Source organism: Littorina saxatilis, linkage group LG5 (assembly GCF_037325665.1).
Source record: "Littorina saxatilis isolate snail1 linkage group LG5, US_GU_Lsax_2.0, whole genome shotgun sequence".
Taxonomy (NCBI): Eukaryota; Metazoa; Mollusca; class Gastropoda; order Littorinimorpha; family Littorinidae; genus Littorina; species Littorina saxatilis.
In genome coordinates, this window is record NC_090249.1 from 27304264 (window position 1) to 27316777 (window position 12514).

General features: G+C 43.1%; 1 long non-coding RNA gene across 2 annotated transcripts; it reads left to right on the forward strand.

The window, feature by feature from the left end:
* The first annotated feature begins 1177 nt into the window (after positions 1-1177).
* LOC138966730 (uncharacterized) lies at positions 1178-8138 on the forward strand. Of its 2 annotated transcripts, XR_011455747.1 has the most exons (6): positions 1178-1651; positions 2145-2934; positions 3404-3498; positions 4144-4206; positions 4541-4634; positions 7886-8138. It is a non-coding gene; the product is annotated as an uncharacterized lncRNA (long non-coding RNA). The 2 variants fall into 2 exon arrangements; XR_011455746.1 differs by lacking the exons at positions 1178-1651; positions 2145-2934 and having other exon boundaries at positions 2946-3498; positions 7886-8132.
* Positions 8139-12514: the final 4376 nt, after the last annotated feature.

Here is a 12514-nt window from a genome sequence, read left to right on the forward strand (position 1 = left end):
AAAGACACATACACGGATCAGTTCATGTACTTCCTGAGTTCAGCTTGTATCAAAAAGTGCGCAATACCACCATTAAACGATAAACTATGGCCAAGTAGAAACGAAAGTTGTTGACGCGGCGCACACCCATGGCAAAGCTAAAAGTGATCGGGCAGACACCCGGCGAGTGACGCGGCGTACACCCGTGAAATCTTTCGGTGACCAAATGAATTCACGAACTGTGATCAAAGTATACCAACTTGAATAACAAAAAGTGACGTGCGTATCACGAAATGGCCTTTAATTACTCTCCAGGTATCTGCAGCTTTGTCCGTGAGGTTATTTTTCCATACGAACTGAGGAATGCCTAAATTTACACTGAATATGCTTGAAAAGTGTACATAATCTTACTTCGAGGGCCACGCATATGTCAGAGGAACAAAATGAATCGATTGCAGGATACTATAGCACCTTATGCTAAAGTGAAGACAACAGCAATGTTATGATATGTTATTTGGAAGAAGTTAGAGGCGATTTTCTGGAGATACTCACTGCGAACAGCTGATGTATTTGACGTCATGCGGTGACGCGGCGTATTCCAGTGTCACCCGGCTTGGCAGCGTGCGTCTGTGTCCATGTTCTGACTAGTCTTTGAGCCTTTGAACTTTAGCGGCTGTCCTAGGAAGAGCTGAGACGAGTTGCCCAGAGCGGTCTGCCTCTGGTCGCCCGCAGCCTGCGCATGACAGAAAGCCGTTTCTTGGGGCAGTGCAGGAAAGCGCTCGCGAAGCACTCAGCGAGCGGCTTTGGGATATGCTCGCCCACCGCGCGCTTCGTTTTCCAAGATGGCGGCGGTGTTTACACTGCGATGCCGTGTAGCGTGTTGCGGTCTTCTCGGCGTGGTTTTCGACGTGACCCGAGGGATCCACCGTTTTTCAAGGTTCAGGGACTACCCCAGCTAAATTTCCCATCATAACTACGTTCTGTCTGACGATTTCACTGACTGAATCGTCTGCTAGTTTAACTGAGAAGTGCAACTTTTTTCATATCTCGCAGCATTCGTGCCTTCTTCGTCGCCATCTTGAAGCGATTTGCCTCGTTATGATCCCGTTGCATAGACCAATCCAGAGCGACTTTGCTCTGAGCGGGCCACTGTGATTCTGAGCAACGCATGGATGGTTACCCTGGGGCAAGTTTCATAAAGGCTGTTCTTAACCAGACGAACCTTTGGTTCGCGAACTAGGTTCGTGGGGTTCGGCGAACCTCAAGACTGGTTCGGCGAACTTGTCTTGGTTCTTAACCAGACGAACCTGAGTTTTCGAACTAGGTTTGGGGGGTTCGGCGAACTAGGTTCGGGGTTTGCAAGTCATGTCTTGGGAACCTTGAAGATCGGGCCGAACCTTTGACTCTTCTGCCAAGGAGGAAGACAAATTATTGAAAAACTGAATCTCAATGGCGGACAAAATCACCCAAGTCAAAATTACATTTTCTGAGATTTTATCAGTAAAAACAACGCTTGGACGAAAAGGTAGAATGGTGACTTCCGTTCGATTTCAAGTTAAGCTTTTCACTTTTCCGAGCAAGACAACCGCTGAGAGTGAAAAAACGCCGCTGTTCGACTTCGAAATTTCCAGTCGTAGACGACCTTCGCTTCTGCAGCATTGTGTTAGTGCAGGTGAGGCAGTGTTACTCATTTCGCTGAGCTCGTTTTCGTATTGTTGTGCATTAGGATCATCTAGTATGATATGAATAAAAGCAGGAATGACTTCGGCATGTAAACGCATTGATTTTGTCGAAATCAGCACAGCAGTAAGCTAGATTCTTTCTGTTCAATTTGTTTAATTTTTTTCTTCAAAAGTTTATGACTTTGATTTTGATTGTTTGTTTATCTCATCGGCACAACATCCATCAGGCAAAATATCAATATGTTGAATGATAACGTTGAGATAAGGAAGTTCACTCATTTATCTGCTTGCAACAACAATCGCAAGGACAGATCTATCTGCTTCGTTGACTGCTAGATTTTCATTGAATTTCCCAAGTAATGATGATCTCGTTTTCAATTAGATCTGGACAGTGTTTGTGTTCTTACTCTTAGATTCATGATTGACCATGCAGGCTGATTGAGATCATAACATTGTGTTTGTTTGTGCTGGTGCAATGTGCAGATCAATGGTCCGGACCGCGGGATGACCAAGTGATAAATACAACTTGCGTTCACCACTCAACATTATAAGCGAGATTTAAGAAACAGCACGTTTCGTTTTGCAGCTCGTTTCGTTTGGTGAATGAGTCACCCCGCGAAACGGAACGTGTAACGAGACGGCATAGGCCGCAGACAAGATTTAGATGTATTCACGTTTCGTTTCGGAATGAAAGGCCGGGCATGGCAGGATATGATCCGCTGACTGGGCATGGCATAATTTCAACTCCACGAGTCAATAAAGGATTGACATACTCGCATTGCACGCACAAGAGTTTCACATTTTTCAATTCATGCACCTGATCACATACGAAGCCAGAATAAAAATTCGATGCGATGACCTACTTCTGCTTCGCCATTTGCTTTCTCACCATGAAGTTGGATAAATGTACCAGGATCAGCACCCTTCAAAATATTTCAGTTCACAACAGTTGTCTACCTCCCATGTACACATTCTCAGCGCTGAAAGACTGTGAAAGGGTTGATGAATCTAGCAATGCATAAAATGGCCAACAAATAAAACTGTTAGTGTGCAAAAATACTCACAAAAGTTGACGAAATATTGTTCGTTTTTTGGGGGTGGAAAACGTGACTGCGTTTTGACGTTCCACGTTCCGTTTCAGTTGACCTTCACCTTTCCAGCGAGAGACCCCCGAAATAATGACGTTTACCACAACTTCAAAACGAAACGTCCCAACGTTTCGTTTCTTAAATCTCCGTATTGTCTTCCACCTAACTCAAGGGCAAAAATAAAGGTACTGGTGAAATCATTGTGCAATTTATGTCTGTGAAGATCAAGATAGTTGTTAGCTCTAACTGATCATGCTTATTATTATCAAGTTACATACACACTCCGCCCCAGCACCACCCTAAACCCATAACAACACTCTCCAGTCCAACTACCCCCACCCTTCCGTGCAACATATGTTGCCGTCTGTACCTTGTTTGTGGTTATGGGGAGTGCTCAAATAGTTCCATAACTGTTAATATAAATTAAAAGTACTGAGAGTTTCATTTTCCATTGCTCTTCCCCTTCCTCACGTCACATTACACACTCCCTTTGCCCCATCCCCCACCCCCTCTCTCTTTCTATGCTCTCTTTTTTCTTTTACTTCTTCTTCTCTTTCTCTCTCTCTCTACCTGTATAAATCAGCTCTCTGGTTGTTGCTTCTGTAAGTGTAATGTAAAGTTCTACATCTCTGCATTTGTATTGTCATTTTTCAGAATGCCCTTGTAATAACTTCAGCGTCTGCCCATGGAGTCTATATAGGTCAAAGTCTCAAATGTGATGTGATCAAGAGGATGCCGCAATGATCCAGGTAATATTGCAAATACTCAAACTGATCTAAAAGCAGAAGCATAACATGATCCACAAACATTTCTGCTTAAACATTACAGGGTTACAGTACACCCAGAAAAACAGCTGGATGTTAGTGCATAATTATCTGCAAGTGCAAGCAACATCGACCCTCTCCCCCTGCTCTTTTTCCATCAGCAAGAGCAACATTTATTTTCATGCACAACTTTTCTAGTGCCTCTTATGTTGTATAACTGTTGATATTTAAATGAAGCAAGTGTTTGTTTTCAATGGCACTGCATTTCCCATGTACACACACACACACACACACACACACACACACACACACACACACACACACACACACACACACACACACACACACACACACATTCGCATTGTCTCTGCCTGTCTGTCTGTCTGTCTCTCGCTCTGTCTCTCTCTGTCTGTCTGTCTCTCTCTCTCTCTCTCTCTGTTTTTACATCAGTAATTTTGATCACTTGCACTTCACTGGGATTTAATTAGTGAATCAGACATTCAGTGAGAGTGGTATGTAGAGTAAGAGTATTGAGTCTGCTGCTGCTGTTGTTCTTACTCATTACTGTTTTTTCTCTCTGCATAATTCTTGTTCTCCCTTAAAATGCTGGTGTTTTTTTCATCATTACAGTATCTGTCCATTGAGTCTGCGTCTGAGCTGTGATGGGACCAAAAAGATTCCAGAATGAAAGAGGTAACTTTTACTGATCTTTATTTAGTTTATGGAGAAGTTGGTTCACATAATGCATTACAGAGTTGCTGCCTTTTTAGATAACATTGTACCAGTCATTACATGATCAAACTGTGTTAGCCACCCCACCTTCCCCGGTTCCCAGCTATCCTTCTATCCCCGCCTCTAAACCCCCACCCCAATCCTTCCATCTCCCCCAAATCAAATTTACTGACACAACACTGATTTTCATTTTACCTTATTTAAGTGTTCTTTGAATAAAATTATATAGCCTGTTGCTGCTGCAAATGTTGTTGTGACTGTTCTTCCTCAGTGTATATTTTTTTCGTTTCCTCAGAATGCAGTTCTCCCATGCACCACAGCGTCTATCAATGGAGTCTACAATATTGTCTGGGATGTGATTTGAGCAAGAGCATGTCAGAATGATCAAGGTAACTTTTTAAACACACAGAACTGATCAAACTGTAGAATTCAAGTACACAATTTCAGATGTTTTCAAATGCATAACATACTGCAACAGTCAGGGTCTTTCTCCACATAAAGAGCGTGAGGTTTTCTTGGTAAAATTGCGATTTTTGTCGCTATGCGCAGAGTGCGACCTTTTTATTTGATTTTTGTACTATAAAGGCAGATATTCAAATAAAAGAAAGTCTTGCATGGGGAGGAAGGAATATGCATGAGGCTTTTGACAAGACAAACTGTCCTTATTAGAGCCTAAACATACGTTCCTTACCGTTAGAACCAAAATGTCAGACATCATAGATGCTCCAATTAAACAGAAGAAGGGCATCCTTTTACTTAAACATAATTATACACTGTACCGCACATTAATAACCTGGTTGTGTTCTGTGGCAGTGCATAGTGGGAACCTTTTTGCTTAATGAATTTCACATGTGTCTGTAACTTGAATCTCCACCAAAAGAAGCTGGACGTAAAAAGGGGTGTCTAAAAAAAAGCGCCCTATTTCCTTTTTGATCTCTTTTTTTTTTCGCAGTCAAAAATGTGATTAAAAAGAAAATAGGGAGGTTTTTTTACCATCCTGTATAGTCTTGTTATTCCCATGTAAAAACCTAGTCAAACATGTGGTGTCTGATATGTTGGGTAATATGGTGAGGAACATGCCTTTAAAGGCCCAGTCATAATTGTGATAGCCGTTCTGCTCAGCTGGAATTTGATGAATTTTGTTGTTGTTGTGTTTAATGAAATGAATTTCCAAAAAGGAAAACAATTTTTTTTACTGTTCACACAAAGCACTTGTAGATATTTGGTATGTGCCGCATGTCAGGGGTGGTCTTATTCAATCAATCAATATGAGGCTTATATCGCGCGTATTCCGTGGGTACAGTTCTAAGCGCAGGGATTTTTATTTTTTTAATTTATTTTTACTTTTATGCAATTTATATCGCGCACATATTCAAGGCGCAGGGATTTATTTATGCCGTGTGAGATGGAATTTTTTTACACAATACATCACGCATTCACATCGGCCAGCAGATCGCAGCCATTTCGGCGCATATCCTACTTTTCACGGCCTATTATTCCAAGTCACACGGGTATTTTGGTGGACATTTTTATCTATGCCTATACAATTTTGCCAGGAAAGACCCTTTTGTCAATCGTGGGATCTTTAACGTGCACACCCCAATGTAGTGTACACGGAAGGGACCTCGGTTTTTCGTCTCATCCGAAAGACTAGCACTTGAACCCACCACCTAGGTTAGGAAAGAGGGGAGAAAATTGCTAACGCCCTGACCCAGGGTCGAACTCGCAACCTCTCGCTTCCGAGCGCAAGTGCGTTACCACTCGGCCACCCAGTCCTAATACATACAGGTAAACTGACAGGTACTTTTCCACAGTGGAACCCCCCTTTCAGACCCATTCATTTCAGACTTCCTCCTTTTTAAGATCTTGCTTCTTTAGATGTTCTGTGACGGGTGAAGTGGCGCGCAGTGGTAAGACGTCGGCCTCCTAATCGGGAGGTCGTGAGTTCGAATCCCGGTCGCTGCCGCCTGGTGGGTTAAGAGTGGAGATTTTTCCGATCTCCCAGGTCAACTTATGTGCAGACCTGCTTAGTGACTTAATCCCCTTCGTGTGTACACGCAAGCACAAGACCAAGTGCGCACGGAAAAGATCCTGTAAACCATGTCGGAGTTCGGTGGGTTATGGAAACATGAAAATACCCAGCATGCCTACTCAACGAAAGCGGAGTGAAGCTGACTATGCTCTCAGAGTATAGTGTGGGGAACCCAAATGGGCAAACAAGCTCCCACGTCACCAGAATTTCTGGAACGCTGAAGAAGAAGAAGATGTTCTGTTCATAACCTCTGTAAATTACCCCCATTTTTAGACCCCTTCCATTTTAAGACTTGATTTTCTCACATTTTTTAAGGTCTTAAAAGGGGTTTCCCCTGTACTCCTAAAAAACCCTGACCCACAAAGTAATTTAATTATAACTGCTGTAATCGTTCCTTCCGTGTGCTATTATCTGTGGGTTTTTTTTTTCTCCTGTGTTGTCTCATCCTCTGTGCGCCCTGAAAGAGACCTCCGGGTCGAAATTGCGTACCTTGTCTTATCCAGCTGTGATAACGCCTTCGTATTAATGTGAGGGCAGTACTTTTTTTTAAACTTTCAATATTGACCGTACGTTTTGCATAAAACACCAATAATGAATTAAAAATACATTAGAAAATTATTTCCTCACTATACACAATAACCCCTCATTTAAAGGCTGACAAAGTCCTATTTAATTACTTTACTTACTTCCAGGGCTTTTCCCATCGTTGCGGGGATGTATAAATTAAGCTTCCTGCAAAGTTTTAGGTTTGAAGTCCTTACCAATTACAAGAAATAATCAATTCTTAATAAAGTTTATTGCTATCTTTAGAAACAGTTCTCCAGGGCTTGGGCTATTTTTAGACCGTCAACACAGACAGCACAGCTTCGTCAATCCCCGCGTGAAGGAAATCGCTCACCTTCCACGTGCAAAACATAGTGATATTGACACGCCAGATTAGCGCGGTAGCGGATTGTGCTAAGCAGGAAAGCGCGCTTTTCTGTATTCTTGTTAACTTCGCAATTTCCGGAAAACATCCACTTTCACTTTGAGACTGTTCTGTTTACATTCGACACTATCAACACCACTTTGCAATACTGAAATAATTTTTTCTGTTTTCGAAAGCTACAGCCAATCGTTATTATATCCCCTTAGGTACAGTTTTATAACATTATTGGCACATGTAAACAATAGGAATTAATTAATGAACGCTACGAAAAGGGCAGCCTTTAACCTATGAACTTGCAACTGTGTTGACCTGTGTAATGTAACATAGACCACCACCATCTCTGTCTGTCTCTCTCTCTCTCTCTCTCTCTCTCTCTCTCTCTTACACCCCTTACCTGTTCGCAAACCTTTACCCAAATGTATGCTAAATGTATATACAATACAAGACAAGACAAGACATGGCAAGACAAGACAAGTTAGGAAAAGGTTGCCAGTAGGCCAATAGAGGGATGACAAGACAAGACAAGGCATGACAAGACAAGACAGGACAGGACAGGGACCACAAAAAAAAAGAAAGAAAAAAAGAAAGATAACTAATTTGGTCAACAGATGTAAAAGAAATAAGCATTTGTTTGGGTTGAATGTTTGGGTGTCACCCTGTATATAATTGTATTTTTGCAGGACAGGGTCGAGTTGTGATGATGTCAGGGCGACTGAAGACACACCAACAAGTTTTCTTCGGAAGTGTTTGGAACACAAATGAACATTATTTCATAATAAAAAGGCGGCTGACATTGATGTTCATATCGGTTCATGTTCATATTCTCAGCACAGACGTGTGCTTAGAAATCGGATGTTTAAGAACAAGAGACAACCCTGAATAAAGCCTTATGAAATATGGTTGGAGCTGGATCAAAAGTGTGTGTGTGTGTGTGTGTGTGTGTGTGTGTGTGTGTGTGTGTGATTGAAGGGCAACATTTATAAATGATGAGACAGAAAGCTAAAGCACATCCTTTTATCGTACGTTCCATATCGTCCTCCTACTTTAAATGCTTGCTAATACAGACGTTCTCCAAGAAAATGTCTATCCAGTAATGTTTTGTTTATCGCAATGAAAGCTTTTTTTTGAGAAGAATGAAGAGGAATCAAATTTTTTTTAAACAAAAACCAAGACCAATTGAATTGCTCAAAACGTAAAGAAACAGGATGATTTTGGTTCAGTAGTACTATTTGTAGACCCTTAAAGCAATACATCCACAAGGGATTCCAGTGTATCAGTGCAAATAGAAAATTTCTGATATAACTTGAAAATTAAAACAGACTGAATTGTGATAAAAAGAACCAAAATCCCGAGTAGTTTTTTTTTTTAGGTCTCCCTCTTCACTCAATCCCCAAACTCATATTCTGTACCGAAAAGAGCTCAAACACACACGTGGACAGACAGACACGCACACACACTTTGGTAAACATCATGTATGCTTCTCGACTCTGCTGATCCACAATTAGAAATATCGCTATCATCATTTATTTTTGGTCACCGTCTTTCCCTTTTCACAGGCAAGTTTTTTTGTGTAGCATTTCCCATAGAACCCCGATGGCTCCACGGTAGACACAATGATCAGTCCATACCAGTCATGTTATTTTCTCGAATCAATTTATAACCTTTAACCCAGGAGGGTAAATGACATAGAAGGCTTCGGGTACTCTCGAACTTTAATGTGTTAAATTCATAGCTCATAATTCAGAGGCATTCAAGCCTCCAAATTTGGAGAACCTGCACTTGTAATCATAACAAGTCTTTTAGATCCCTTTAAAGTCACGGAATGAACTCCGATGAACTGTACGAATCATAGCGTACTCTGGTACGAATGCATTTTGTTTACAAATTACATGCGTCAAAGAAGGAATTATCCGTGTCAGCGGACAGGGGAGGCAACTTTGTCGTGTAATTGAAGTCCCTTGGTTGACAACCTACGCCATTTTCGCCGATCAAACAACCAAATTAATTAATTATGCTTAGGTTTGGAGCTTAATCCGTCAATTCATTTCATGATTAATGTTCTTGGGCTTGATTACAGGTACTTGGATCTAAAATAAGTAAAGTATGCCACTCGATTCTGAGCTATGAATTTAACACACTAAAGTTCAAGATTACCAGGCTTCGTGCACCATGATCAAGTGGGAAGGAGAGACCCAAATCGACAACCAGCACGGAGTTACCACTCAATCGGTGATTTCGTCTTGGAAGCAGCCATTTTTGGAAGGGGAATAACTTACTTGCTTTTATTGTCGACTCGGAGTGAGCTCCCCTCGTTTGTCGGCGATCCAGGTTTCGTGTCTTAACTGGACGAACTAGACCTTGAGTTTGCCGAACAAGTTCGCCCAGTTAAGACACAAACCATGGTTCGCGAACCTTAGTTCGGCGAACCAATGGTTCGTCTGGTTAAGAACAGCCTTAAGATAGCAATGAACCGACTGTGGTTGATCGCCGGGTCACCGAAAAGCGCGTTTCATGAGCGAATCACCGTCACCCGCGGACAACCGCAGTCGACCGACTGTACACGAATGGCCAAGTCGAGGGCTAAATTTAGCAACATTACCACTTCCGTTTGCTCATTCGCACGTGGAAATGGCCGATTTCGAAGAAAAAACTAGTCTCGGCCCGCTCAAAATAACAATGACCGAGACTTTCAGTAATTCCTTCGCGTGACGTCTAACCCTCTTACGCCATAATGTGACGTCTTCAAGACATAACCCTGACTTTATCGTCACATTATAGGAGCGGTCATCTATTGGAATGCATTCGGAGAGGTGACATGTCTCGTTTTGTTACCGTTCTCACGAGATCAGTTACAGTTTTCTCTCTCTCTCTCTCTCTCTCTCTCTCTCTCTGTGTATGTATGTCTTTGTCTGTGTCTCCCTCTGAGTCTCTCCACTTCTGTCTTTCTATGTCTGTCTCTGTCTATATGTGTGTGTGTGTGTGTCTCTCTCTCTCGCTCTCTCTCTCATCCGACTCCTGGCACACAGGTCAAAGCAGAGGTTAACTTGAGTGCACGTGTACCTAGCAAGAGGGGGGTGATTCGGGTCAGAAGTGGGGTAAAGCACTTGGGTCTTCAGTCTTTGGGTTATAGCTTTCAGTGGAGAAGATGCCAACATGAAATTGCACTATGCTCTACTATTTATTGTCCTTGTCTATCGGACACGAAGAAGGGAAGCTACAATCGCCCCAGGCCATATATACTCTTTGTTTCCTGAGCCTGGACCATTGAGACGGTTACCTCATAGATCTGTTCATTCTTCAGTTTGTCGGTGTCAAAAGTTATACCCCCATTCCACACAACCGTTCTTTGTCCCGTTCCCGTACCAACCAAGGAATGCTGCCACAACAGTGGAACGCTGCGCAAACGGTCGTTTTTTGGCATCTTTCAGCAGCGTCTGACCATAGTGGCAGCCGTCCTTGGTCGGTAAGGGAACGGGACCTAGAACGGATGTGTGGAATGCGGGTATGACAACACAGTGTGTGAGAGCGCTACTGTTGCATTACCGTTGTTTTAAGTTCCTTTAACGATCCAAGCGTCCCGTTACCGATGGGTTGAGGTTCCATTACCGTTCATTCTGATTGGGAGGGGAACGGCTAAAAATGTGAACATGCAGCCCAAACTCAGCCGTCCCTACCGACCCTACCGTTCAAAGCAGTTCCGTTAACGATCAGTTACGTTCATTGCGCTTCTGTCCCGATCCCTCCCGTGCCCGCACCGTTCCTTGGTCAGTACGGGAACGGGACCTAGAACGGTTGTGTGGAAAGGGGGTATAAGACTCGACCACTTGGCTTATGGTGGAGACAGCTGGAAGATCTCTGGATATAATTGAAGAGGAGTAGTCTTCCTTTTAGAAAATGTGTACTCTGCCTTGCAGATTACAAATTTGTGCTGTCGGGGCTGGGTAAAGGGAGTGGAGGGTAAGGGGGGGGGGGGGGGGGGGGGGGGGGGGGGGTGGGAGGGTAAGCGAGGGGTAAGAGAGACGAAAGAGAAAACTGGACAGGGAAAAGTCACTGCCTGAAGTATTCAATAAAGCCACACACAAAAAAACTAAAAATTACCACACATGCAGGTTTTCAATTCATATTTTTGCAAAATATTTGCACAAGCATGTGTGCCTCTGTGAGTATGTTCGTGGCTGCTTTCATGGGGTGCCTGTATCTTCAGGAATTTGAGAATTTCTTTTATCTCTCTTTTTCTGACACCGTTGATTTAACGTCATTTTTACAGGACAGTTTTTGGCTCACGTAAGTGTAGCCTATGCGATGATAAACTTTGTCTGTCTGTGCGTGCGTGCGTGCGTGCGTGCGTGTGTGTGTGTGTGTGTGATAGAAACTTTAACATTTCCGAGTCTATGGATTACGTCAGTCTCGGTCAAAAGTGTTCGACGTGTGTGATAGAAACTATTTGAAGACGTCACATTATGACGTAAGAGGGTTAGACGTCACGCAAAGGAATTACTGAAAGTCTCGGTCATTGTTATTGTGAGCGGGCCGAGACTACTTGGCAGATCCAGGGTCTCGCTTTCTTGCACAGTTTCACCTATATGCTTACTGTGTGTGTGTGTGTGTGTGTGTGTGTGTGTGTGTGTGTGTGTGTGTGTGTGTGTGTGTGTGTGTGTGTGTATGTGTGACGGAGTGATTGAGTTTGTGTTACTGTTTGTCGATTTCTTACGTGAGCCTTGAAGGCTTCGCCTCTTGTTTTCCTTTCAGTTATAAGTTGTAGTAGTTTGACCTTATTGTGTTAGGACAAGTAGAGCTCGTTCACCAGTAGCAAAGACTCACTCAGTCCGTCAGTGTGCCTGAGTGTGTGATGGGGGGGGGGGGGGGGGGGGGGGGGGGGCTCTCCCGTGACCGGCCACCTGCAATGTACGGACAGGTTTGCACTGGCCCAAGGGTGTCCGTTCATGAGAGGGACTGCTGTAACAGCAAAACTAGTGTGAAACATAAGTAATCAATTTATGCACTTGGCTATATTCACAACAGGGACCTATCACTCTTCTTTGCATGTTTTTATGCCTACGGATTTTCAAATTCTCTGCAACACATGTAACCCAAATTCAGCATGTGCCCGTACAATACCGCTTCTTTTATGAAAACCATGCTTCGGCCATGTTGATTTTAATCAACCAATTTTCTTGTGTAATGTGCCGCCAGCTTGACTGGGTATTACGGGGGATTCGGCGTTTTGTCAAGAGGGTGTGATTTCCTCTGAATTTGATACGAGAGCTGCCAGCTGCGGTTGGAAGGTGTTAATCCCTTACCCCCCCCCC